Source organism: Mya arenaria, chromosome 1 (genome assembly GCF_026914265.1).
Source record: "Mya arenaria isolate MELC-2E11 chromosome 1, ASM2691426v1".
Taxonomy (NCBI): Eukaryota; Metazoa; Mollusca; class Bivalvia; order Myida; family Myidae; genus Mya; species Mya arenaria.
The window spans coordinates 57,857,652-57,863,745 of NC_069122.1; the positions used below are offsets into that span (position 1 = coordinate 57,857,652).

Below are 6,094 nucleotides of genomic sequence, written 5' to 3' on the forward strand. Positions count from 1 at the left end.
TACAAAAAGGTGAATTGAAATTATCACTTTGGTCAAAAAAATGTTTTTGTAAAATCAGCAAAGTAATGCATTTTGAAGCTGCTGTCAGTGTTTTTTTCAAGCTATTTTAGACCCTATGTACTCAAAATTACTCATCAATTTCGTCTACCATGCAAATTAACTTTCAAATCCAAATAAAACCTCTACAGTTTGGTAAAATATAGAAAAACAAGAGATGTTTGTCAAACATTATGCCCACCCTGAGCACCATGTTGTCAGGATTATATGGGCAATTGAATGAAATATGCATGGACCGAAATGACAGCTGATTTGTCACTGACATTGGATGCAGTTGAGGCAGTTTTAAGATTATGACCATTAAAAGTGTGAGGATAGAGTGTGTAATAACCATGACCTTTGACTCTATGACCTCAAAATCCATAGGAGTCATCAGCTGGTCACCAAGAACCTTAATGTCAAGTTTGAGGGCCATTGGTGCAGGCATTGACAAGTTATCACACAGACAAGCTTTTATCGTTCAAGGTCACTGTAACCTTGACCTTTGACCCTATGACCCATAAAATCATAAGGGGTCTACAGTCAAGTTTGAGGGCCATGGGTGCAGGCATTGTTGAGTTATCGCTCGTATCATTTTCGCATTTAAGGTCACTGTGAACTTGACCTTTGACTTGATGACTCCTAGAATCAATAAGGGTCATCTAATGGTCAGGCCCAACTTCCATGTCAAGTTTGATGATCATTGGTGCAGGCAATGTTGAGATATCACTCGGAGAAGATTTGTAAACTTTTTTGTGTTAAAGGTTACTGTGACCTTGACCTTGGCCCAATAACCCCCAAAGTCAAGAGGGGTCATCTACTGGTCAGGCCCAACCTTCATGTCAAGTTTGATGACCATAGGTCCAGGAACTGTCGAGTTTGCTTTCAAGGTCCCTGTGACCTTGACCTTTGACCTCTAAAATCGATAGGGGTCATCTACTGGTCAGGCCCAACCTCCAAGTCAAGTTTGAGGGCCATGGGTGCAGGCATTGTTGAGATATCACCCGGACAACATTTTATCATTCAAGGTCACTGTGACCTTGACCTTTGGCCCAATGACCCCTAAAATCATTAGGGGCTATCTACTGGTCAGGCCCAACCTCCAAGTCAAGTTTGAGGGCCATGGGTGCAGGCGTTGTCTACTTATCACTCAGACAACCTTTTACCATTCAAGGTCACCCCCGAAAGCAATAGGGGTCATCTACTGGTCAGGCCCAACCTCCAAGTCACGTTTGAGGGCCATGGGTGCAGGCATTGTCAAGTTATCACACAGACAACCTTTTTCCATTCAAGGTCACTGTGACCTTGACCTTTGGCCCGATGACCCCCCAAAACAATAGGGGTCATCTACTGGTCAGACCCAACCTCCAAGCCAAGTACCCACGGGTTCGACTATCGGACCCATTCCCAAAGCAAAATATGAGATATGCTTATATTGAAGAATTATCAACCTCGTTGACTCTAAAAATTTAAATAGTCATATTGAGAACATTTCAATCCCTAGATTTCCCTCTGTGTATCTATTTTATTTATTGTATATTTGTTACGTACTATTCATCATTTTATTTAACTAAATTTTAGTTATTTTATTTTTAATATATTCTTCATTTTGAAAACAAATTACAAAATGAATTTGTGTTATTTATTATCTTTCCAAATGTGAGAAATCATGCGGTTGAAAAGCCTTCATTTATAAGGGATTGACAGTGTATATCAACAACCAGAGGCAAAAACATCACAGCGTAGAGTGCTCTAATTGTTTTGATAGGTATCTGTTCGGGTAAGTAAGAAAGGGCTCATACAGGCTGTCAGACTTTTTAACCAAAAGACTTTTCAACCCCTTTGTCATTTTGGAAATAAAAGACTTTTCTACCCTTTTGTCATTTCAACCCCTAAAAAGGCAAAGACTTCAACCTCTCCTAAAATAAAGCCATTTTAACCCCTAATAACTGGAAAAAAAGCCTTTAGTTTCGACCCGCCGTCTATACCACAACTGAATCACTTTAAAATGTAGACTATAGCTCAACTGCAAGGCTGTTGGAAATGCCCTATATGGCTGACACTACAACTGATAATGAGTTAACTTGTCGCCATACCCCGCTATATCTTTGTTGTTGACCTTTGTAATTTGCATTTTAGATACAGGCTAAACCCTGTTCGGTAATTTACACTCTTTCTTTCTTTTACTGTCAATAGCCAATTTGTATTTGTATCCGTATCTGTTCAAATACGTAAAAGGGCCACTTCTGGTATATATTTATGGAGGGAGGGGTTCTAGCAGGGTTAGACACTAACATTTTTCACAAGGTAGTGCCTCGGGCTACTGGATCCCAAATCTGGGTAGTCCAGCAAAATCTCTGGTAGTCCATAAAAATGCAAGCCTGCAACGGATTCCTTCAGTGTTTTGTGAGACTTAGCCTTCTTAGAACATTGTCAGTATAACCCTTTGATTGGTCATGATTTTTATCTGTCTCAATCTTAAAATTTCCACATTCTTCAAAACAATTTTTGGCCTTTAAATTTAATTTTAAAACCAAAAAAGTGCTAAAAACTATGCTAAAATACCTCAGATTAAAAATCTAAAAACCATGCTAAATACCCCATAATCTGTCACTTTCAGGAAAATGTTGCAATAAATCACTTGACACTTAAAAACACCTCGACTGAGATCGTTGCTAAGTTATGGCACAAATGACAGACATCCTACTGATAAGCAATATTTGATTATTGGCATCCTACTATTCAGTATTCCTTGTTAATCTAAACAACATAACATATAATACTTAAAAAAACATGATGAAATAAATTCCGAAAGTGTTATTAATTATTTTTTGTATGAGAGTAAGATAACAATTAACATGACGCTGCCTGTCACTCAAACTAGCGTCCAGATTAGGCAGGGCTTATCAGTTGCCGTTGCTATCCGCCATGACCTCCGACAATCCTCACATATCAACAGTAGTGTAATTACGCTGTTATATATATTTAACAAAAATTATGTCTCATAATTGAGAGATAGTAAAGACAGTTTAAGAAATCCGAAATACTGACATTTTCCCTTTATGCTGCTAAAATTATAATTGATAACAAGGGACTGTTTAGTACGTATATTTTCGTTTTAATAGCCTTAAAATAAGAAAATATCATTAGGGAATTAGTGTACAATATTGATGATATCTTGCGATTTAGTTTGATTTTGAAATTTGTCTCCTTATTGTGCGAAAAGTTTTAAAACCGAGGCATATACATTTGCATTTAAGTTTGTTTGACATATTAGTGAAAAAGACACCTCAATTTATGTCAGCTACATTTTTTATTAAATTTAATTAAATATCTGATATATAGCTTAAGGTCACAAAAAGTATATACGTATAGATAAAACAAAATCATATTTTAAAATGACGCAAATCAAAGTAAAAACCTTTGCATGTATAATGACTATGGTCGTTTCAAAATTTCTATGCTGATTGTTAGAACAGTTTTGCATTTCATTTAAAACGGAAATTTATTCATTGAGAGAAACAATAAGGTAGTTATATAAATAATGATAATAATGCATTACACATGTATAAAACAGGTGATTCTGAATCGAAAAAGGAAGAAAAACAGCGAAATCCATTGAGTTTTGACAATGGATCTATACAAACATCTTTTTTTGTTGATTTTCGGATAGGAAATTAATACACGTTTTGTTTCCCTTTATTTGAGTTTTAAAATAGAGACTGTTATTGTACTGTAACAAAATTCCGATGTTATTTAGAAATAAATTATTTTAAAGTCTAGACATTTTTCTACCTGAATTATACATTGCATACAATTAATAATAATGAACTTATTTAATGTTATACTTGGTTTTATTGCTATGTTTTACCATGTTCCATGCATTTTTCCATCTGATTGTCATTTATAACTTTTGTATTATTATCGTCTGCTTCTGGGTATTTGTCGGAGGTCCTTTAAATTAAGAGGTCATGTGACACTGTAGGTGTAGCCTTATCGCTATCGGCGTGGTGTTAATTGTTATTGGCCCTAGCTTCAATGTATAAAATGTTACATTTTGGCGCCAAAATTAAAGCACACCACTCTGTCATCGTCTGCACTTACACTGCATTATACCTGTTTTGGCAGTATGATTAATTTATCAGCTGTTCTTCTAAAAGCCAGTTTAAAAGATTTCATAAGCCAGACATTATAATGTTCCTTCTGTTTGCTTTAAATAAACACCGACATTTGGCAATACCCTAAACCATAATAATCATGACGTATTTTCAGAAAATCTAAAAATAGTAACAACCGTCAAGTGTTTATCTGCATCGTATCTTTCATTGTTTTTGACTGAAAATGCAAGGGATTTAGAAAATCTGCCACTTGGACCCAAATCTACCTTGCTGACATTTAAGCAGAGGTGCACATGTCTGACGATTAAAACACACCATAGAGTGTGAAAATGGTTTTTCCCTTTCTAAATAAAGACATTCTACTGACTGGTTTAAACATTAATCGAAAGGCTATATGAAATGCGCGCGAAATTCGGCTAACAGTCCATGTTGTCCGGAACTGCTCAGCCATCTTCGGCAAGCTTTACAATGAGTGTTTACCGGTGATAATCGGCTTCTTGACATCACGTTTTACGCAAGTTTAAGCGTAATAAAGATTTTATGCTCAATTAACTGATCTGATATTTACTTTCTTCTAGTAGTCCGACGGACTATTGACTTAAAATGTCTTGTAGTCCGACCATAAATCTGGTAGTCTCGGAATACCGGACTACTGTTAGTGTCGAACCCTGGTTCTAGTAGCGCTGTGGGAGCGCTTGTTTGAAGCCTTCGACTGTAAATGCGCACACAACACTGTCTTCCTGGTGGTTTCAATTTACAAGTGTTTCCACAAAAAACATTGTTTATACTGAGTGTGAGCAAAGGGAATGTTATATGAATGTGTTGCTTCTGCTTTACCGTTTTCTTAAACAAAAAAAGAATCTAAATTGCTTGCGTAAAGATTTTTTACAACGTTAATCACCTGTGTTAAATCTATACATAATTGTATTAAGTATTACATATGATATTAGCCACAATAATGCGCCTATAGTGAACTTTTTAACATTTGGATATTCATTTTAGAGTCGCCAAAACAAAAATCGTTAAACACTCTGAAGCACAGGTACTTGACACAAACTTTTTTTAATGTTCTATATGGGCTATATACTATAATAAGATAATAAACATATAAACATATATATAGGCCGATTTTTTTATTTTGTGACTTGCGCCTGTGATCTGAAGCGGCTGTTTATATGGACTAATATGATATGTACGAAGATACTGAGTACGAATATTGTTTACACATTTTTAGAACTTTTGTGATGCGGCGCATTTTTGTTATTAAAGTTGCAAGTTAAAAATGCAAAATAAAAATAATGAAACCTTCACTTACCATTCAAGGAAATAGAAGCTATGAATAATCAGCTTTGCAAAACTTAAATTTATATTAACAACTGATATCAAAACAATGAAACTGGTTTTTAATCTAAACTAGAATCGAACTAAACGAAAATCAATATTTATAATTTTCTCAGCATCAGTTACGTCCCTTGGTGGGTGGCTCAATCCAAGTAGTAAAGGGAGTTTGTTCATCACCACTAGCTTCGATCACCACCCAGATCATCTCAATGATCATCAATGGTATTGAAACATGACCTTCTTAAATAAATTTAATTCCATTAATAGGACATGTAATATGACACATGAATAAATTTTAACATGATGCAGATATTTTTTCGTATTAATATAGTAAACATGTAAATATTGCTCAATTGGTCATTAAAATAAACATGTGTCCTTTTTTATGTTTATGCTTTACTATTTTGTATGCTTTAAAGTATATGTTTTGATCCAGTTTTATGAATGAAACTAATGGATATACAATATACAATACTTACTAATTAGGGTCAGTTCAAAGATTTAATGTTGAATGGAGGCAAGCTTCTGACTTGCGCCCCTCCCTAAGAACCAAAATTTATTTTCCTTGAAGTGTTGGCTGGGGGGTTTAGGGTTTTAAC

General features: G+C 35.1%; 1 protein-coding gene across 1 annotated transcript in view; it reads right to left on the reverse strand.

The window, feature by feature from the left end:
• The window catches only part of LOC128231579 (immunoglobulin superfamily member 10-like), a 45,746-nt gene extending 40,140 nt beyond the window's left edge, over positions 1-5,606 (reverse strand). Inside the window, exon 1 of the mRNA XM_052944588.1 lies at positions 5,470-5,606. The gene's annotated coding sequence lies outside the window, so the exon portion shown is untranslated. The remainder of the gene's footprint in view (positions 1-5,469) is intronic.
• Positions 5,607-6,094: the final 488 nt, after the last annotated feature.